This window comes from Antechinus flavipes, chromosome 4, assembly GCF_016432865.1.
Source record: "Antechinus flavipes isolate AdamAnt ecotype Samford, QLD, Australia chromosome 4, AdamAnt_v2, whole genome shotgun sequence".
NCBI classification, from domain to species: domain Eukaryota; kingdom Metazoa; phylum Chordata; class Mammalia; order Dasyuromorphia; family Dasyuridae; genus Antechinus; species Antechinus flavipes.
This window is the reverse complement of record NC_067401.1, coordinates 362,275,598-362,299,100: the sequence shown is the minus strand read 5'-3', so window position 1 is coordinate 362,299,100 and position 23,503 is coordinate 362,275,598. Positions and strand designations below refer to the sequence as shown.

Here is a 23,503-nt window from a genome sequence, read left to right as displayed (position 1 = left end):
TCAGGAGTCATTCATTTGAAGCTTACTTAAACCTTAGAACCTACTCTGGAGACATTCCCTCTGCCTCTGCTGCTTCTTCAGAGCTTATCCAAGAGCTTTCATTTAAGAAAAGTGTTCAGAATTGCATGTTTCGCTTCTTTCCAGCATATGATATCTTAGAAAGACTTCAGGTAAGTCTCAATTGGGTGGGAGTTGGTGGGGGGGAACACCACCCAGTAGAGGTGTGCTGCAGGGAGGCCCAGGGTGAAATGGTCCTGTGAAAGGAATATAGTGAGAAACTCTTAACCCAAATATAGCAGCATTTACTATGTCCTAGTTCACTAGGCCAGTAGATCAGCAAACTAACTATGAGACCTCCAATGCAACTACATAAGGCAAATAGAGAGCCACTGAACCTGAGCTTAACAGATGGGACTCTGCCAGTACCTTTGAGCTTCAACACTGATTCCAGAATAGCATGAAGTCCCTGTCACCCTGTAGAAAAATCTTGGGATAATCTATATATCCTAGCACAGATCTCAATCTTTAAAAATGAGCAAAAAAGGAAAAAGAACTATGACCATAGATAGCTATTATGGAGACAGTGCAGAAGAGAATTCATGCCCTGAGGACACTAAAGGCAAAAGTCCTTCAGTTGAAGCCTCAATGGGGGATATGAAATGGTCTCCAACTCAAAAGGCTGTCTTGGAAGAATTAAAAAGGGATCTTAAAAGAGAGTTGGAAGAAAAATGGGGAAACAAAATGTGTGAAGACCAAGTTAGCACCCTGCATACCTTAGAATCAGCTAGAGTCAGGATAAGCAAAAGTCCTTGGTTTTTATTCTTGGTCTTTAGGGATAAGAGTGAATTGAATAGCTGCAGGAGCTCCACAACCTCTCCTCTTTGTCTCCCACTCAGAAGTGATGCTGGCTAGTCTTACTCCACCCCCTAGTCTCTCCTACAATTCTCTGTATACACCAATTATTGAGCCAGCACAAAACATTGGGAAGGGCCATTTTTCCAAGCATATGCTTATAGAGTATTGTCCAATTGGTAATTAGCCTTAAGTGCTCAGTTGTCCAACCTCAGTGAATTAACTCAAGAGTTTCAACCCTTTACATCTCCCACTTTCTTTTGTTTTAGAACACAGGTGGTCATGTCATCCCTGACTTTCAGGGAGGTGAGAATCCCAAAAAGGAGGTGATCACACCCTCCCTGACTTCTCAGGAAAGGAGGTGAAAGCACCAAAAAGGAGGTGATCATTCCCCCCACCCCCTGACTTCTCAGGAAGGGAGGTGAAAGCACTAAAAAGGAGATGATCACACCTTTCCTAACATCTCAGGAAGGGAGATGAAAAGCACCAAAGGGAAGTGGATTGCTAGCAGGTTTCTGGGCTGAAGGGTCTTACTAGAAACAGGTATGCACAAACCTATCAGCATGGAAGGTATTACACAAGCACATAGCCATAACGCACAGGCTATTAGTGATGACTCTCCCCACAGCCAGTGCAGGCTCAATATGTAACAAACATGAATTGTACATGCAAGTAGTGGTATAACAAACAATATAAATCAACATGGTATTATAAAAGATTTCCGGAAGTCCTAGAAGGAGGATATATAAACAACAGTCACACATACGCCTTCTTCAGCAGCCAAGAGATAGTCCAAAACCAATCTACTGTCCATTGCTTCACATGTCAGGGAATCCAATGATTCCTGCAAGTTTTTGAAGTCCCGCAACAATCTTACCATTTCTCAGAGAATGCAATGATTCCTGAGGATTTTGAAGTCCAACAGTTTTTGATGTCCATGAGTCAAATACCATAACTTCCAGGCTCTTTCAGTGATGGGCAGTCAGCAATGGAACCACCCAATGTTAACTGATTTGGTCCCTTCCACTCACCACTTTCTAAGTCTCTCCACATTATCTGGCGATTATCTAAAGATAGTGGAGCTGCTTGCACTGGACACTGCCCTTCCAGTGGGCTATAAAACCTGTCTGCTGGAGCCAGTGCATCTTTGTTCAAAATCAAGAAGTTAATAGTATAAAGAGCTTGATTTAGAAATTCTCTAGGGTTACTTTGGTTCCCCCTTTCTTTTGTTTTTGTTTTTGGAGGAGTATCTTAATGTCTGTTTTTCCTCTCTACTATTGCCTGTCCCTGAGGATTAAAAGGTATGGCAGTGTTGTGTAAAATCTTATACTATGCACAAAAGTGTGCAAAATATTTAGAAGTATATGCAGATCCATTGTCTGTTTTTATGGCTTGTAGCACATCCATAATGGCAAGTGCTCGTATAAGGAATTCAGGCTGTCAGACACTTGGACTGTCTCTTTCGCTGTTGGTATTGCAAAAGTAAATGCTGAAAAAGTGTCTGCTACAACATGGATACAAGACAGACAACCAAAAGATTTATAATGGGTCACATCCATTTGTCAAATTTCATTGGGTCTCAAACCACGAGGATTCTTCCCTGGAGGAAGTGTAGGAGTGTGGAAAGAAAGGTAATCTGTACAGGCTTTTACTATGATCCTTGTTTCCTTTCTTGTTATTCCAAATTGTAAACGTAAAGCTCAAAGCAGCCTGATTATATCTAGAATGAGATTCTTGGGCTTCCTGAAATAAAGGAATATTGGCCAACATAGAAGGCTATCTGCCTTTGAATTACCATCAAAAATAGGACCTGAAAGTCCACTATGAGAGTGGACATGCAATATATAAATCTTACCTGGATGCTTTCTCACTTGCTCTTGAAGTTCTTTAAAGAGCTGATATATACTAGAGGCTACAAATTTTATTTGGGCTGTAGCAATTCTTTATACCACACCTACTGAATAGACCGAATCAGATATTATATTTATATTTCCTGGATAATAAGTAAGAGCTAGAATGATTGCATACAATTCATTCTGCTGGGTGGACTTAAAAAGGAGTTCTTATTACTCTCTTTATAGTTAAGTCACGAGAGTATACAGCGCAAATATTATGTTTGGATGCATCTGTAAAGATAATTGGTCCTTTAAGAGGAACTTTGGAAACCTTTTCTTCAAGAATCCATCACCAATTATGTAACAGTCTGGTTATCTTTAATGGAGATAACCATTATCTCCATTTGTAAAATTTGGAGCCATGGGTAATAAAATTTGCCACTTTGAGATGGTTTCACAGCACACATTAATTTGTGTATTAGTGTAAAAGTTGTATATCTTGTCAGATCTTATCCCAGATAATAGTACTGCTCGCTTAATGGCCTTTAATAAAATTCTAGCCACAAGCATTGGGTAAGGAGTAAGGCTTTGTTCTGGTTGTGCTGGGAATTTCACCCCCTCTATCACACTGTCTCCTTGATGAAGGACTGTTGTGGGTGCCTCTTGTATGGCAAAAACTGATATTTCCAAGGGTTTTTGAGTGACTCTTTCAACCACATTGGATAAAGCCAATTCAACTTCTCTCAAAGTCTCTTGAGCTTCTTTTGTAAGCTGGCCTGGTGAGTTTAAAGCACTGTCTCCCCTTAAAATACCATATAATGTTTGTAATTGATAAGTAGTCAAGCCTAACACTGGATGCATGCATTGGATATGGATATCTCCTATTAATTTCTGAAAGTCATTTAAGATGTTTAGCTTCTCTGTTCTTAAAGAAAGTTTTTGTTACTGCAAACACCTTAGGATATAATTCATATCCTAGCAATTTGTAGTTCCTTAGTGTTTCCATGGTCTTTTGTAGACATGCTTCTAACATTTGTTCCTCAGGTGTACATCCCAATATATCATCTATGTAAGGTATTAACATAACTTTTGGAAATGCTTTTCTTACTGAAGTAAGAGAGCAGCAACATACATTTGACACATAATAGGGCTGTTTTTCATTCCCTGTGGCAAAACTGTCCATTCATATATTTTATAAGGCTCAGCTAAGTTAACACTGGGCACTGAAAAGGCAAATCTTTTCATATCCTCCTTATCTAGAGGGATAGAATAGAAACAATCTTTAATGTCTATAACTCAAAGAGGCCATTCTCTAGGCAACTGAATAGGAGATGGAAGTTCAGGCTGAAGAGTTTCCACAGTTTCCACCTGTTCATTTACCTTTCTTAAATCAGTCAATATCCTCCATTTTCCAGATTTCTTTCTTACAACAAATACTGGGGAATTCCAAGGATTTAGAGAAGGTTGTAAGTGTCCTTGGTCAAGTTGTTCTTGTACAATATTTAATAAGGCCTGAATTTTATTGCTACCTAAAGGCCACTGTTCTGTCCACACTGGTGTATCAGTTTTCCATTGGATAGGAACAAGTGACAGTGTGGGCAGGCCTTTAACAGCAGTCCTGCCTAAAAAAACTGAAATACTCATTTTCAATCCTACTTGTTGTAAAATGTCTCTTTCCCACAGATTGATAGCGATTTTTTCAACTATAAAAGGAGTAAAAATTTCTGTTTCCCCTGCCAAAAAAAATTCTGTTTCACCTGTTTCATCTCAAAGGGATAGCACTAACTTCAGCTGCTATTGATCCTCCTATGCCAGACATGTAGGTGTCTGCTTTAATCTTTGGCCAGTGACTGGGCCATTTGGCACCTCTAATGACTATATGATCTGCACCAGTGTCTACCAATCCTTCTAATGGCATGCCATTTATAAAGATAGTGAGCATAGGTCGATCAGCTGTCACAGCTGCTGTCTAGTATATTCCTGGATTTTGTTGCTTGGAGCCAGAATCTGGGCAACTATCACCAGATTGCTTCTTAGCAGTCTGTATCAGTAAACCTGATGCTACTATTTCTCCTAGTTGTTAAATCACACATTGTCTACCTGTATTAGTAACTGGGATATTATCTACACATTCCCCAGTTTCCCACATCAGTGTATGGATGGACACTGTTTTATAAGTACACTTAAGAGGTGAAATGTTCAAGCCTACTGTGCCTGGAGGCAAGGGATCCATCTGAAGAGGAACATATTTCACCTCTCCAGGGGGTATCTCAGTTGTCCCAGCTGCATACAACTCTATTCTCCCCTATTGTAAACCCTTTCTCCCATCAGGTTGCTTCCTGACTGATTGATTGTGTAATCCCTTTCACCCATCAAATTGCTTCCTGGCTGATTGGTCATGTCTGGGTAATGAACTTCTAGGCACTCTCTGGGTGTAGCATTGGCTGCCATCATGCCCCAAGTATATTTTGTCTTGGGCCCTGGGGCTGGGACCTTCATGCCATTTCCCTTAATCAGTCTACATTCTGAGGCCCAATGGAAGTCTCTGTTGCATTTTGGACATGGGATATTGGGTCTTGTTCTCCCACCTTGTTTTCTCACCTTGTCTCTATGCCAACATTGAGCTTTCAGATGCCCTACTTTACCACATTGAAAGCATTGACGAGTCTCTCTGGAAGTCCCTTGCCAAAAGGCATCCTGCCTTCCCATGTTTGGATTTTGGGAAGTCTGTATCATGGCCTGGTTATAAAAGGCATTTGTGCCCATTGTGGCACAGCATCTTATGATCTCTTCTAAAGGAGCATCCTTGCGTAGTCCTAGTATAATTCTTCTACAAATCTAATTAGCATTTTCTTTAGCACGTTGCCTTATCATAATGTCCGCTACTGTATTTTCACCATTAGTTCATATGATAATTGTCTGCAAACGTCCCACAAAATCAGCAAAGGGTTCATTGGGCCCTTGTGCAATTTTTGTGAAGGCCTCACCCTTTTCATTTTTACTGGGGAGAAAAGTCCATGCTTTGATAGCAGCTGCAGCAATTTGCTCATATGCTGCTATGGGGTAATTAATCTGACTGAAATTTCTGCATAAGAACCTTCACCTGTTAGTTGGTCATAGGTGATTGGAGGATTCACTCCACTATGACTATTTTGTTGGGCTTGTATCCTACAGAGCTCACTATAGTCAGAAATCCACAACAAGTTTTGTCCAGATTCTAAGCATGTCCTTGCTATAGATTTCCAGTTCCTAAGGGTTAAGACTTCATAAGCCAAATTCTGTAATAACGTCTTAACATAAGCTGAGGTAGCCCCATAAAGAGTGCAAGTCTTTGAGGATTTCTATATCAAAAGGAAGGTATCTTCTACTTTTTTGACCTGAAGAGTTAAACTGGTGAATCACAGGATACATTCCTATTTTCAAATCAGCTAAATCCTGCCCATCTTCTGTGGCTTTAAGTACTGCTTTTTGCAATCTAGTCATAGGAGGGGTGATTGCTGGCGGGGGTGGGGGGAATGTTGGTGTCATCACTGCCCCTCCCACTACTCCTCCTCCCTCCATCCTGGAGGGTGAAGTTGATGGGAGAGTGTCAATAACCTGCTCTGGTTTAGAAAAGGTTGAAACTGTCTTGTGAGAGCAAGAATCACCACATCCTTCGCCACACACTTCCTCCTCACCTAACTCCTCATGCCCTCAGGTGACATAATCATTACTCTGTTCATTGTCTTCCTCTTTTTCCTCACACTTTCTCATCTGGCTGTTCTTAATTTTTTTTTTCTCTATAACTTGCAAGATTCTCTAAGGCCAATTGTATTATTATGTTGTATATATAGAATGTTTCCTTGGAAATTGAACCAGGGCCTTTATCATTGTAGTATTCACATAGTTGATCTCCTACAAGTTTCCAATTATCTGGCCCTACATCTTCTTCCTTTAAGAACCAAGGGGACGTGTGTTCTAATGTACCCAAGAGTCTAGTGATCTGCAACCAATTTATAATTAAGCCTTGTCCCTTGATCAACTTAAGTATGCTTTCTATAGCGCCCCCTCAGGGCGGGAGGTAGGGAGGGGCTGGCACTGGGGAAGAATCTTTTCCTAATATCTGCCCCATTTCAGGTAGAAAAGGTTATTAGTTTAGCCCTTAACAAAGTAAGTTCCCTGTTTGTCTATTAAAATACTCACCCTATTTCCTGGTAACCAGGGACTTCTTCAGTGAAATTAGGGTCCTTGGTGCACATGTTGGTCACCAAATATGAAGACCGAGTTAGCACCCTGGATACCTTAGAATCTATAGGAGTCAGGATAAGCAAAAGTCCTTGGTCTTTATTCTTGGTCTTTTGGGATAAGAGTGAATTGGATGGATGCAGGATCTCCACAACCTCTCATCTTCATCTCCTGCATCAGTTCATGTAAGTCTCGCCAGTCCTCTCTGTATTCAACCTGCTGGTCATTCCTTACAGAACAATAATATTCCATAATGTTCATATACCACAATTTACTCAACCATTCTCCAATTGATGGGCATTCATTCATTTTCCAGCTTCTAGCCACTACAAACAGGGTTGCCACAAACATTTTGGCACATACAGGTCCCTTTCCCTTCTTTAGTATCTCTTTGGGGTATAAGCCCAGTAGAAACACTGCTGGATCAAAGGGTATGCACAGTTTGATAACTTTTTGAGTATAGTTCTAAATTGCTCTCCAGAATGGCTGGATGTGTTCACAATTCCACCAACAATGTATCAGTTGGACAACATCTTTCAAGAAATTATCAATGAAAACTGCCTTGATATCCTAAAATTTAGCACAGTGACATATAGCTAAGTGCTTAACAAATGTTTGTTGATTGACTAACCAAACTGTGTTTCAAGTATGTGTAGGACTACTTGATTTCTAATATCCCTTTCATCTCTGACATTTAAGATTCTGTTGTACATGTAACACTACATTAATCACTATAAAGAAGACAACTGAAGTAGAGCATAAAGTTCTTATTCCTTCAAGTAGTTTTAATTATAGTTTTGGAGTCGTCACATACTCATGAAATATTTAGAAAAAGCAAAAAAAAAAAAAAGCCTGGTTATGGAATGCTAATGTCAAGTGAATGTGAAATTAATTAGTAAATTTTCAATTCTAAGTGAAAAGAATGAAAATAAAGTGATCTTGAAGAGCAGGAGTTCTTTACCTGAGTTCACATAGCCCTTGGGAGTCCATGAGTCCTTACTGGGGCAGAGGGGTTATGAATTTGGATCAGGAAAGAAATTACCTATTTAATTTTTACTAACCTCTAGCTGAAATTTAACATTTTTGAAAAACAGTTTAAATACATTTTCTGAGGGAGGGGGAGATAAAGTCTTCACTATAGTACCAAAGAAATCTGTGACAGAACAACAGTTACCAGAAAGCCAAGGTAATGGATTTGCCAGTTACTCAATATGCTATCACTGTCCTTAAAATCAGGCACAAATAAAGAAAGAAGGCTGTGGAAACTTGTTTGGAATATGCTTCTTGACTCATATCAGTTTAAGCATTTCTGCTGAGGATATTGAGTTGTCTGGGGCATTTGCCATATTGTTCCCATCTAAGTTGTCCTATGAATGGTTCACCAAACTCAGAATTCCATCTTCTCTCTCTGCCTTTGCACACATATCTTTTTTTCCTGGAATTAATTTTCTTTTAACCTTTGCCTCTTGGAGTTTTTAGCTTTCTTCAAGGCTCAGTTTAGACATCTATTAGAAGTTTTTCCTGAAAAATAATAATGAATGTTGGAGGGGATGCAGGAAAACTGGGACACTATTGCATTGTTGGTGGAGTTGTGAACGAATCCAACCATTCTGGAGAGCAATCTGGAATTATGCCCAAAAAATTATCAAATTGTGCATACCCTTTGATCCAGCAGTGTTTCTATTGGGCTTATATCCCAAAGAAATACTAAAGAAGGGAAAGGGACCTGTATGTGCCAAAATGTTTGTAGCAGCCCTGTTTGTAGTGGCTAGAAACTGGAAAATGAATGGATGCCCATCAATTGGAGAATGGCTGGGTAAATTGTGGTATATGAATGTTATGGAATATTATTGTTCTGTAAGAAATGACCAGCAGGATGAATACAGAGAGGACTGGCGAGACTTATATGAACTGATGCTAAGTGAAATGAGCAGAACCAGGAGATCATTATACACTTCGACAACGATATTGTATGAGGACATATTTTGATGGAAGTGGATTTCTTTGACAAAGAGACCTGAGTTTCAATTGATAAACAATGGACAAAAGCAGCTACACCCAAAGAAAGAACACTGGGAAACGAATGTGAACTATCTGCATTTTTGTTTTTCTTCCCGGGTTATTTATACCTTCTGAATCCAATTCTCCCTATGCAACAAGAGAACTGTTCGGTTCTGCAAACATATATTGTATCTAGGATATACTGCAACATATCCAACATATAAAGGACTGCTTGCCATCTAGGGGAGGGAGTGGAGGGAGGGAGGGAAAAAAATTGGAACAGAAACGAGTGTCAATATAAAGTAATTATTAAATAAAAATTAAAAAAAAATTAAAAAAAAATAATTGTACAATAAAAAAAAAAAAAAGTTTTTCCTGAACCGAATCTGTCAGTGCCCTCACCCTTTTCTCATTATATTTACTTTTTTGTTTCCATATTATTTTTCCTGAGGTAAAAACCATTGATTTTTTTATTTGTTTGCTTTGTTTTTATTTGTCTTCTTTTCTCTTTGTATCCATAATGCACGGCATTTTGCAATACACTTTTTGGTGTTTAATGAATATTTTTTGTTATTGTTGCCTCACTGATACCTTCAGCTCTTAAATCAGATACAATAAAAGTCCATGATGTTTGTTTCTTTCTGTACCAATTACATTATGGTGGTGAATCATTGAAAAGTTAATGTCTCAGATGTCCTTTGCCTTTATTTTTTTTCAAATAGATCATTCTTCAATGAATTAGAATGGCCCAGAATCATAATGAAATTCAATGTATATATTATATCACCAAGTATCAATTGATAGATTTCAACTATGAAGCACTAATGCAAATAGTGATGTTTGAATAAAGTAATAGCAATAGTGGGAATAAAAAGCTATTTCAGGATGGTATTCCTAGTGTGTTGGAACTGGAAGATTTGGCTTCTAATCTCACAAGTCACCTGGGCCCTTCTGGTTCTAAATCTGTGATCCAAGGAAGGAAACATTTTTCCTTTTTAAATTATAGACTATTAAGTAGAGAAAGAAGAATTCAATAAATGCTATGATTCTAATTATCCTCATTTACTGAGGGTGAGTCTTTAAGAATACCCAATTTATGACAAATCATATCTCTGTAGCTATCTATATCTGTTTCTATGTATCTGCTATCTATCCATCAGACAGCAAAGTGATTTATTTTTCTTTTCTCCATAGGAATAATCATAGTGACATTTAAATAACAAGTTTTTTTTTTTTTTCCTGGATTTAAATGTTTATCTCCTTTAAATTTATCCTAAATGCTATGGCCATACTCATCATATTAAAGTTTAATTCTTATGTTGTTACAGCTCTGCTCAAATTTAAAATTTTTCTTCTTTTCCTATTGAAGTAAGTAGAAACCTACAAGTTTACCTGTCAAAACCCAATACAATATTGTCTAAACCTTCCTTCCAGGCATTATTTATATAGGTATTATAGCACAGTGGAAAAAGTCCTGAACCTGTTTTGGCATGATCCTCAGCAGTCACAAAATGTCCTTGATTAACACCCCTAAAATCATGGATTTAGACTAGATGGTCTCACATGTTTCTTCTTGGTCAAAATCTGTGGTTTATTATCTTGCCACTTTCACTTCCTGGTCTTCCATTTTCTCAACTGTAAAATGATCAGGTTGGACTAAGTGACCATGGAAGAATCTTCCAGCTCTTGATCTTTATCCTAAGATTCCCCTGTACTCTATTCTCCAATTAACTTGTAATAATCTTTATTCTCTGAAGATTGTATGAATTTTCCAATTTCTATGACTTTTCTCACTGTATTCCTTTCTTTTGAAATCTCTATCTATTAGAAATCTGGCACATACATTTTATATGTTGCCTTCCAAACAAAGTATTTCATAATACTCAAAACTGATTTAATTGTTCTTTCCTCTGATATTCCATAATTCTCCTTTTTGGCCCATGCTTCTTATGGCACACTATATTTTGGCTTTTTCCTTAGTTATTTTGTGTACTTTTTAGTTTTCTTTACAGATTCCTCATTCTTAATGGGATTCATCATCTAATGCCCCTCTTCCCAAGGTACCCTTCAAGGTTCTGTCTTTCTTGATAACTTAATCAATTTTCATGTATTCATTTATTATTTCAATGCATATGATTCCTAAATCAATATATCCAGACATAATCTTTCTTCTGAATTCCAGTCGCATATTGAGCATTTAGGGAAAAGAATCCCTTATTACAAAATTTTAGCTTACTAACTGACAATTTTTAGATCTCTGTAGTCAACTAACCCAGTGAAATAGTGTAAACTGATAGTTTTTTTTAAAATCAAAATTGGTAAGTTTACAAGATCTTTTTTGTCTACAGTTTTGAATAATTTAGTGCCTTCCAAATTTCATCAAGATCAGATGGACACATTATATTTTCCCCTGAACTAGCCCCTGCTCCTAAATGCCCTATTTCTATAAATGGTATTACTCTACTCACCATTACCCAGATTAAGAATTTTGGAATCATTCTTTCCTCTCTTTCTCATCTTATATTCAAAAATCACTGAGTTTTTTCAGTTCTCTCTAAGATCCTCTTCACTACACTAATAATGGTAACCCTCCTGGGTCATCAATCATCCCTCTCACTTGATTCTTATTTTGCTAGTGGAGTTTCTCATTACTTCTTTCATAAACTAATTGGAATTCTTGCTCTCTATTTCTCTCCACTGCTATAAAAATAATTTCCCTCAGGCAACTATCTTACCATGTCATTGCCCTGTTCTACAGCCTTCAGTGACTCTCTCTCTCTCTCTCTCTCTCTCTCTCTCTCTCTCTTTTTCTTCTTTCCTCCCTTCTTCCCTCCCTTCCCTGCCCCCCTCTCTCAGCAAAGAGTGGGTTATTTCCCCTTCTCCATAGGGAGTAATCATAGTGTTGTTTAAATGACAAGTTTTTTTTTTCTGTATTGAAATGCCTTTTTCTAACCTATCCTAAATGCTACTGCCAGAATCGTCATAATAAGATTTAATTATTATGATGTTACACCTTTGCTCAAATTTTTAATTGTTCTTTATTTCCTACTGAGGTAAGTGGAAACCTTTAAGTTTACCTCTCAAAGCCCTACACAATATTGTCTAAACCAGGGCCTGCAGAATAAAACCCAGACTACTCAGGATAGAATTGAAAGCACTTCACTTCTGGTTTAACCCTACATTTCAAGATTGATTTTATTTTATTATATTTTTTGAAAGCTTTTTATTTTCAAAAATTTTCAGCATTGACCTTTGAATTTTCCCTTCATTCCCCCATCCCCTTCCCTAGATGACAAGCAATCCAATATATGTTATACATATTAAATATATATGTTAAATCTAATATATGTAAACATATTTTTATAATTATTTTGCTGTACAAAAAAAAATCAGATCAAAAAGGAAGGAAAATGAGTAAGAAAATGAAATACAATCAAACAACAACAAAAAGAGTGAGAATGTTATGTTGTGTTCCACACTCAGCTCCCACAGTCCTCTTTCTGGGTGTGGATTGTTCTCTTCATCACAAGATCATTGGAACTGGATTCAATCATTTTATTGTGGAAAAGGGCCAAATCAGAATTAATTGTTATATAATATTGTTATTGCTGTGTACATTGATCTCCTGGTTGTGCTCATTTCACTTAGCATCGGTTCATGTAAGTCTCTCCATCTTCCTGATTTGTTTCTCATAGAACAATAATATTCCATAACATTCATATATTGTAACATAGTCAGCCATTCTTCAACTGATGAGCATCCTCAGTTTCCAGTTTCTTACCATTACAAAAAAGACTGCCACAAACATTTTTGCACATGTAGGTCTCTCCCTCTTTTAAGATCTCTTTGGGATATAGGTACAGTGGAAATACTACTGGATCAAAGGGTATGCACAGTTTTATAGCCCTGTGGGCATACTTCCAAATTGCTCTGCAGAATGGTTGGATCAGTTCACAATTCCACCAACAATGTATTATGTCCCAGTTTTCCCACATCCCCTGCAATATTAATCATTGACCTTTCCTGTCATCTTAGCCAATCTGAGAGGTGTGTAATGGTTGTCTTCATTAGCATTTCTCTGATCAATAATGATTTAGAGCATCTTTTCATATAACTAGAAATGGTTTTAATTTCTTCATTTGAAAATTATTTTTTCATATCCTTTGACCATTAGTTCTCTATATAATTTAGAAATGAGGCCTTTATTCCTTAAATGTAAAAATGTTTTCCCAATTTATTGTTTCATTTCTAATCTTGTTTGCATTAGTTTTGTTTGTAACAAAACTTTTTAGCTTAATATAATCAAAATTATCTATTTGGTGTTCAATTATGAGTTCCAGTTCTTTGGTTACAAATTCCTTTTTCACAGATCTGAAAGGTAAACTATCCTATGTTCTTCTAATTTGCTTATAAGCATTCTTTATGTCTAAATCATGGCCCCATTTTGACCTTATCTTGGCATATAGTGTTATGGGTGAGTCAGTGCCTAGTTTCTGCCATACTACTTTTCAATTTTTCCAGCAGTTTTTGTGATATAGTGAATTGCTATCCTAAAAGCTAGAGCCTTTGGCTTTGTCAAATACTTGATTTCTATAGTTATTGACTATATTGTCCTGTGAAACTAATCTATTCCATTGAATAGGTGGCAACTCTATTTCTTAGCCAGTACCAAATGGTTTTGATGACTGCTACTTTATAATATAGTTTTAGGTCTGGCACAGCTAGGCCACTTTCAATAGCCTCTTTTTTCATCAATTCCCTTGACATTCTTGTTTTTTTGTTCTTCCAGATGAACTTTGTTATTATTTTATCTAGATATGTAAAATAATTTCTTGGGAGTCTGATTGGTATGGCACTATATAAGTAGATTATTTTAGGTAGTATTGTCATTTTTTATTACATTTGCGTGTCCTACCTATAAGCACTTGATATTTTTCCAACTTATTAGATCTGACTTTATTTACATGGAATGTGTTTTGTATGTGTGTTCATATAGTTTCTGAATTTCCCTTGGCAAACAGATTCACAATATTTTATACTATTGACAGTTATTTTGAATGGAATTTCTCTTTGTAAATTTTACTTGGTATCTCTTGCTGCTAGACTTTGTTGGTAATATATAAAAATGCTGATGATTTACATAGATTTATTTTGTATCCTGCAACTTTTCTAAAGCTTTTAATTGTTTCTAGTAGTCTTTTAGTTGATTCTCTATGGTTCTCTAAGAATACCATCATATCATCTGCAGTGTGATAATTTGGTTTCCTCATTAACTATTCTAATTTTTTAATCTCTTTTTTTTTCACTTATTGCCAAAGCTAACATTTCTGATACAGTATTGAATAGTAATGGTAATAGTGGGTAACCTTGTTTCACTCCTGATCTTATTGAGAATTGTTCTAGCTTGTCCTCATTACATATGATGCTTGCTGATGCTTTTAAATAGATGGTACTATTTCAAGGAAAAGTCCATTTATTCCTATAGTCTCTATTGTTTTTAATAGGAATGGGTATTGGATTTTGTCAAATGCTTTTTCTGCATCTATGGAGATACTCATATAATTTTTGTTAGTTTTGTTCTTGATATAACCAATTATTCTAATGGTTTTCCTGTATTTCTGGTACAAATACTACTTGGTCATAGTGTATTATCCTGGGAATGGCTTTCTGTAATTTCTTTGCTAATATTTTATCAAAAAATTTTGCATCAATATTCATTAGGGAGATTGGTCTATAATTTTCTTTCTCTATTTTCACCATATCTGGTTTAGGTATCAGCATCATATCTGTGTCATAAAATGAATTTGGTAGGAGTTATTCTTTCCCTATTCTTTCAAATACTTTATATAGCATTGTAATTAATTGATCTTTAAATGTTTGGTAGAATACATATGTAAATCCATCTGGCCCTGGAGATTTTTCCTTAGGGAGTTGATTAATAGCTTGTTATACTTCTTTTTCTAAAATGAGACTATTTAAACAATTTATTTTCTATTCTGTTAACCTGAGCAATCTATTTTTTTTTTTAATATTCCTCCATTTCACTGAGATTGTCAAATTTATTGAAATATATTTGGACAAAATAGCTCCTAATAATTGCTCTGGTTTCCTCTTCACTGGTGGAAAGTTCTCCCTTTTCATTTTTGAGACTAATAATGTGATTTTCTTTTTTCCTTTTTCTTATCAAATTAAGTAAAGGTTTTCTATTCTGTTGGTTTTTTCATAAAACCAGTTCTAAGTTTTATTAATTAATTCAATAGTTTTCTTATTCTCAGTTTTATTAATTTACCTTTTTATTTTCAGAATTTCAAATTTGGTATTTAATTAAAGGTTTTTAATTTGTCCTTTTTCTAGCTTTTTTAGTTGTAAGACCAATACTTGATCTTCTCTTTCTCTATTTCCTGCAAGTAAGCATCAAGAGATATAAATTTTACCCTAATAATCACTTTGGCTGCATCCCACAAATTTTGGCATATTGTCTCATTATTGTCATTCTTTTGGATGAAATTATTGATTGTGTCTAAGATTTGTTATTTTACCCATTCATTCTTTAGAATTAGATTATTTCGTTTCCAATTAATTTTGGTTCATTTTCCCCTGGCTTTGGATTTTTATTGCATCATGATTTGAAAAAAAATCATTTATCTTTTCTGCATTTCTGTATTTGATTTTGAATGGTCAATTTTTGTGTAGGTGCCACAAAGCATGGAGAAAAAAGTTATCTCATTTATGTCTCTATTCAACTTTTTCCAAAGATCGATCATACCTAACTTTTCTAACATTCTGTTTACCTCCTTAACTTCTTTCTTGTTTATTTTGTGGTTTGATTTATCTAGTTCTGAGAGATTAAGGTTGAGATCCCCGACTAGTATAGTTTTTCTGTTGATTTCCTCTTGCATCTCTCTTAACTTCTCTAGGAATTTGGATGCTATACCATTTGGTGTATATATTTTTAGTATTAATATTGCTTCATTATCTATGGTACCCTTTAGCAAGTTATAATTTTCTTCCTTGTCACTTTTAATTAGATATATCTTTGCTTTTGCTTGATCTGAGATCAGGATTGCTATCCTTGCTTTTTTATTTTAATTGAAGAATAATAAATTCTGCTCCAGCTCTTTACCTTCATTCTATATGTATTACTATGTTTTACATATGTTTCTTGTAAACAGCATATTGTAGGATTCTGGCTTTTAATTCAGTCTGCTATCTGCTTCCATTGTATGGGAGAGTTCAGCCCATTGCCATTTATAGTTAAAATAACTAATTCTGTATTTCCTGCCATCTTATTTATTCTAATTTATGCTTTTTCCTTTTCCTTTCCCTCCTTTTCTGTATTTTGTTTCTGATCACCACCTCTCTCAAACATCCTTTCCCCGTTAGAGTCCCTCCCTCTTTTTTACATTTTTCCCCTACTACTTCTGTTTTTCTTTATATTAGTTTTCTCCTTTCTTTTCCCCTTTCCCACTTTCCTATAAGGTAAGACAAGTTTCTTGGGGCAATCAAATATATCTGATAGTCTTTCTTTGAGCCAAATCTGATGAGAGTAAGATTCCCTCAATGCTCATCCCTTTTTCTTCTTTCCCTCAATTATAATAGATTTTCTTTGCCTCTTCATGAAATGTAATTGTCCTTTTTTCCCTCTTTTCCCAATATAATCCCCTTTCCACCTCTAGGTTCTTTTTCATATTATCATAATAAAATCAAATTATACCCACACCCTTTAAGTATATCCATAACAAAAATATAGTTTTCAAGAGTTCTTTCCTTTTTACCTTTTTATGCTTTTCCTGAGTTTTGTGTTTGATGATCAAATGTTTTATTCAGCTCTGGTCTTTTCATCAGACATAGATAAAATTCACCTGTATGATGGAATGTCCATCTTCTTCCCTCAATGATAATGCTTATTTTAGCTAGATTATTTATTCTTGATTGCAATCCACATTCCTTTGCTTTTCAGAATATCAGATTCTAGGAGGAAGCTGCTAGGTCCTGGGTAATCCTGATTGTGGCTCCTCATTATTTAAATTGTTTCTTTCTGGCTGCTTGCAATATTTTTAACTTGATCTGATAGTTCTGAAATTTAGCCATGATATTCCTTGAAGATTTTCATATTGGGGGCTCTTTGAAGAGGTGATCAGTGAATTCTTTCAATGGCTATTTTACCTTCTGATTCTAGAACATCAGGGTAGTTTTCCTTTATGATGTCCTTTTAAAATAATATCTAGATTCTTTTTTTCATCATGGCTTTCAGGAAGTCCAATAACCCTTATATTGTCTCTCCTATATCTATTTTCCTGGTCAGTTGTTTTTTCCTAGGAGGTATTTTATATATTCTTCTATTTTTTTCACTTTTTTTTTTGTTTTGTTTTGTTTGACTGATTATCGAAGTCTCATTGAGTCATTTACTTACATTTGTTCAATTCTAATTTTTAGTGTATTACTTTCTTCAATTACCTTTTTAAGCTCCTTTTGTATTTGGTTAATTGAATTGTTGTGTTTATTGCATTTTTTCATATATATTTTGTAAGGAGTTACATGCTTTTTCAATTTCATAAAATCTATTTTTTTTTAGGGAATTATATGCTTTTCCCATTTCATCAGATCTATTTTTAAGGAGTTTTCTTCAGATAATTTCTACTTTTCCTTTTCCATATCCTCTTGCATAGACCTCATTTCCTTTCCCATTTTTCTTCTAACTCTCTTTTAAGATACTTTTTGAAATCTGCTAAGAAAGCCTTGTGAAATGGAGACCAGCTCATACCTCCTTTTGGGACTTCAACTGGAATTGATTGGCCATTAGGAACCTCAGCGTTTGAGGTCTATTCTCTCTCTCCATAAAAGTTGTCTATGGTCAAAGTTCTTTTTGTTTTTATGTTTATTTTTTAAATGGTTGAAATCTGCTTTTAAGCAACAGAAGGACAGCTACTTTAATTTACCCCTAGGCCAGTGTTTCTTTGAGTGCTGGGTGCCCAGTTTTTTGGGGGTTTAGAGGCTTACAATTTGCCTTTTGTATTCCCTTTTGGGTATTTTTCAGAATGTTTGCTAATACCTCCTTGCAACTAGGGTAGAGTAGCCTAAGACCCACACAATGTAATGCTGGAGAAACTGAGCAAGACAGAGATTAAAGAACAATTTAATAGTTTATTAAATGGGCCAAATGATCCATGTTTGGTCCCAGGGCTGAATGAGACTGTCATCTCAAAGAATCCAGCCCTGAGTATCAGACAGCAAGTTTTCTTATAGGATAAAAAGAACAATGACATAATGGGGGAAGTACCTGGATGGGGATAACCTAATGGGAGGAGACACCTAGGATGACATAATGGAGGGAGGTACTGGAGAGGTTACTGATATTCTAATGATATCTAAAATGAATAGACCTTTATCCTGTTAGACATTAAGAAGGAATGACTATAGCCTAAAGATATAAAACCTTTATCTCATCAAACATTAAGAGGGAAAGGTTATAACCTGAGGCAGAGTAACTAAATAGGACAATTGGAAAGCTGAGTCAGGACATTAAAAGGGAACTGTGGCACAACAATAGAAGATTCCCTGGAATATGAAAGCTGCAGTGTTCTGACTCCTCACCTCCTTGCCCTGGGCTCCCTGTGCTGTGCTCTGGGCTCAGCAGACCATCCCTCTGCCCATTTGAAACAGAACTATTCTGAAGTTCTTCCAAGGTATCTTCTTCTGGGAATTTGTTGTACTCCAGATATTTATAGGTTTTGTCCCTCCAAAACCAGTTTAGAGGCTTAATGTATTGTTGATTTTAGAGAAGGGTAAAGGAAGTCACAGAAAGTTGTGTCTGCTGTCCACCATCTTGGCTCTGCCCTTTACCCCTCCCCACTTGATTTTATAATGTTATTTTTCATGCATTCTGCATGGCAAACAAAGCTACAAGTTCTTCTTTTGGCTTGGTAACCTGCATTCCACCTGTATGAATACGGATGAAGTCTTGTCCCATGTCTAGAATGCACTTATTCCTTATCTCTACCCATTAGAATACTTATCTTTCTTAAAAGGTTCAAGCCAGATTTCATCTAGTTCATGACATCTTCCCTTAATCCCATTTCTTTCCCAAGGTACTAATGTTTTTATGCTACAAATTCCTTAGTTGTTGCTACTTCACCTTGTATGTCCAATTTAATTTAATTTAAAATCCTTGAATGAAGGAATTGTTTCCTTCCTATTTTTGCATCTGAAAGAGAAACACTGAGCCTTGAACATAATAGGTGATTAATCAATGCTTGTTCACTTATCCTTTTTATTTAGGCTCTACCACTAAATTTCTGATTTATATTGAAAAAGATACTTTATTTCTCTGGATTTCAATTCCTTCATATGTAGTTAAGGGTTGTGAACTAGGTGATACATAAGGTGTATAAAAACTTTGACTTTCCAATCATTAGTGGACTTCTGTAGCTAAGAAGTCAACAAGCATTTATTCAGTATTTGTTATATGCCAGTACTCCTAAGTATTGAGAATACAAATGTACTCTTTCCTCCCCCCAAAAATTACAATTTACACTTCCCCCATTCTTCATTTACAAAATGGGAATAATTAAACAAATACTTCTTTCTATCAAATGAGTGCTGCAGGAATCAAAGGAGGTTCAGAACTTTGAAATTAGAAGGCATTTTATAAATGTAAGCATCTGATATTGATATCATTATTGTAAGCTACCTAAGACAAAGATTGTGTCCTGCTCATCTTTGCCTCTCTTAGGATGCCTAAAATAGTGTTAATAGAAGTTCTCCAGGTCTATCAGTTCTCAAATCTCTAAATTAGATTCCTAATTCCCTAAATTCCCACAAAGCTAGTGAAAGATGTTTTGAAATGTGATGCAGTGAAGTTAGATATGGAGTCAGAGGACCTGATTTTGAATTTCACCTCTGCCACTATCTTCCTATATAACCTTAGAAATTCCCTTTTATCTCCTTAGTGTCAGTTTTTTCCTGTGTCAAATCAGTGTCAAATTCTATGAGGAGATCTCTAAGGTCCCTTCTATCTTTTTGCCTATGATTCTATGGCATTAGCCATTTAGAGGTTGTTTTCTTTTTCTTTTTTTTTTTTAAACAGATGTTATTTTAGCAAATATCTCAACAAATGAAACATAAACAAATCTCCTTGTAAACAGGTAATAGGAAAAGAACTTACAAATGTGCTGCTTATTACCTTTATACCTGGATAGCTTTTGGCAAGTTACTACTTCCCCATTCTGAGCTTCCATTATTTCATCTATAAAATAAGAATTTTGAATTAGATAAGTTCTAAAACCTCTGAGAACTTTTACACAGTGTTTTATAACTAGAATAAATACTGATTACTTTGGAAAAAATTTAGTTCCATTTATATCAAATGCTGAGAGATTTTAGATGGATGTGGATTTTATACTTTTCCCAAGTCCATAGGGCAGGTGATAGAAACTTCTTAAGATTGGATTGTAGTGATCTGCTCAGAGATAGTTTCTCTACTTATCTTCCTTGCTTCACCTCAACCAGACAAAAGAAAAGAAAACTGAGGGAAAATATAAGAGAGGCAGGTATGTACCTCCCTTCTAAAAATGCGATGTAGAGGAAGCTTGGCTTACTCATCTTTGGAAAGGTATTAGACAAGAGATAACACATCCCTGTTTTAATTTGACTCATTCTAGTCTGGTAAAGGTTGCACATATATGCATACATACACACATAAATACAGACCCACCCCAATGTTTATGTTCTTTTCCTTGTCAACACTTCTGGAAGCTTATGTAGTGTGGTGCAATGGAAAAGGTTCATGATTTGGAGTTTGAGAAAATAGGTTCAAATCCTGTCTTTCCCATGTATAATATCATAGGAAATGACTTCACTTTCAGAGTCCTAGTTTTCTCATCTCTAAAAATGAGAGTCTTGGACTGGAATTATATCTAAAGTTCTTTTCAATCCTAAATTCAAAATTCTGTTTTTTTCCTCTGACTTTGAAGGTTGACTACATAGAGTCTATGGCTTATTGCCCTCCAGCTCCTCCCAGAGATTAGTAGATGAGTCAGCATTTCCTGCTCACATTCCATCCAAGCTTGTCATTATAGCATTCTGGGTGTACTCTACCCTGTCAAAGGCTAAGGCCAACAAAGAGTAGAAAAATTATTCCTTGTTCTGATGGAAAACCATTCTCTGATTCATTTCTAGGATCCCAATGTATCTTTTCTAGGACCTTTGTTTTAATTTAATTTGTTCTTTTGGGTACCTTACAAATTAGCTAGAAGAGAATCAGATGTCAGTCACTCTAAATGTACAGCATGAGAAATTTAAATATAACACCTTGTACATAACAGAAATCCAATAAATATTTTGGAGTACTTTTTAATTACATAGATTTAGCAAAAATTATCACAAAAATTTTTTGGGGGGAACACATTATATAAAGAAAAGGATGATAGAAGCAATTTTTAAGAAAAAATTTCATAGGAATATATCTCTAAAAGAAAATGCTATAGGAAGAATTTTGTGTTAGTGGATACTTTGCATTCATTAACTAGCAGGCAAGTTGGAGCTGGGTACCCCCTGTGTTATGTCAACAGAAATAGCCTTACTATCTCCGTCTTGCTTAGGCCTTTGAAATCAACTTAATAAATAGTGTTTTTATTAAGAAAAAGATCATTGATGGGAACCATCTATTTGAGAAATAGCTTATTTTGGTTGTAGATTAGATTTAAAAGATTTATCATAAAGAATTCATGAAACATGGGGATGTTTATGATAACTCCAATCAAACTTCAGTTCTGTTTTCTTTTGATTCTTTAGTTTAACTGATTCAAGATTGTTATTAGTGCTAGAATTCTCTTAATAGGAATCAGTTTGTACATAGTGTTCCTACAAATGTTTTCAACCTGAAACACCCATAGTAAAAGATCTTACCAGCTAAAAAATAAAAGTATCACCTAATATGCAGTATTATATTCAAACAACTGAATAAGAGCTATTAATTAAAACTGCAGTCACTTAAATATGTCTTGGTGTGACTCAGATGAAGTTCCTAGCTAGAGCTATTGTCTATTCATAGTAACTTAATGACACAGCAATTAAAAACAATATTATCATTAGGTAGTTCAAATAGTTGTTATATAGTTGCCCAGTGTCTCAAAGAAACAGTGGCCATTATTTCTTTCAAAGCAATGATGGGATTTAGAAATTTATAAATCTTAGGGAAAAACATAATAAAGAACATTTAGTTGAAATTAATAGAAAAGAGAAACATAGATGATATAATGGAGAGTAGAATATTTTCCATGGATATTATCAGGAAGTGTTAGGGAATCTCAGAAATGGGATTGAATTTAGCAATTTGAATGCATGAGTATTAAGTACTTTCAATTATTATGAAAGCAACAAGTTATTATGAAGGCTCTATAGTTTTTACTAGACTCCCAAAGAGGTCCACGACATAAAAAAGATTAAAATCTCTGTTTTAAGGCAATATGTTATAGATGAGGTTTTTTCCCATACTATATCAATAGAAATGTGTTGGAGGGAGAGAGAGAGTATCTTTCTAGGAAACTTCAAAATATTTGGAGGAGGGAGATTTTCTCTTTTATATTTGTATGCTAAATACTTAGCCCAATATTTGTCAATTGACCATTGCTTTACTGCATACAAGGGGAAAGACATAAGCAAAATCTCTGTCAATGAAATGACCAGGGGCAGCAAGAGTTTGAGCTGTGATAGGATAGAACAGTGGGATTTGGAATCAGAAGACTTGAGTTTAGATTTTAGCTCTGTCTTTTGTGACCTTTGTAACATTAGGAAAATAACCTTTTGGGCTTTAGTTTCAACTGTAAAACTAGGAGGTTGGACTAGATTATTTCTAAATTTCCTTTTAATTCTAATCCTATGTAAGAAGGCTTTGATCTATGAATTAAGATTGAGGGGTGGCAATTTACATGGAATTAAACCAGACTGAACTTTGGTTATGGTCATATGAGGGTGGCATATAATGGGGAAGGATAGAAGAAGAGTAAACTGCTTGCCCTGACAGAAATATAAATTGGTCACCATAAAGAATTTTTAAAAATAGTTTTAGTTGCCTTATGAGCTTTCAAACCTAAGAAATTAGAGCTTTGCAAGTATCCAGAAAGAAAGCATTCAAGAATGGAGGAGAAAGAGTCAAGATCACACAAGATTTGGTCACTGTCGTCATAAACAAGTGAAGAATTAATAATATGGCATTCCAAAAGACAAATGGCATAAGCTTACAATCAAAAATGACATTCCAAAAAACAAATATGATCTTCCAGGAGAAAAAATGGAGCTTTAATGAAATAAAGGATTTCCAAATTTACCTGATAAATGGAAACTGAAATATATTTTGATTTTCATGGAGTACATAATTTAGATAAAATTATTTTTTGTTTGTTTTCCTATTTTATACTAATCCATTAATTCTTCCAGGTCTTTCATAAGTATTATAATTTCATTTATATACTTTTCATTTGTTTTTTAAAAATCTTGCTTAATTTTTTTTTCTTTCAGAAATTCTGTTCGTCTTATGATTACATTCTATTTTTCTTTGAGGATTTTCTATAGACATTTTGGAATTATTCTAC

General features: G+C 35.3%; 1 pseudogene; it reads right to left on the bottom strand.

The window, feature by feature from the left end:
- The window catches only part of LOC127561566 (retinitis pigmentosa 9 protein-like), a 29,886-nt pseudogene extending 11,004 nt beyond the window's left edge, over window positions 1-18,882 (bottom strand).
- Between the last annotated feature and the right edge of the window lie 4,621 nt (window positions 18,883-23,503).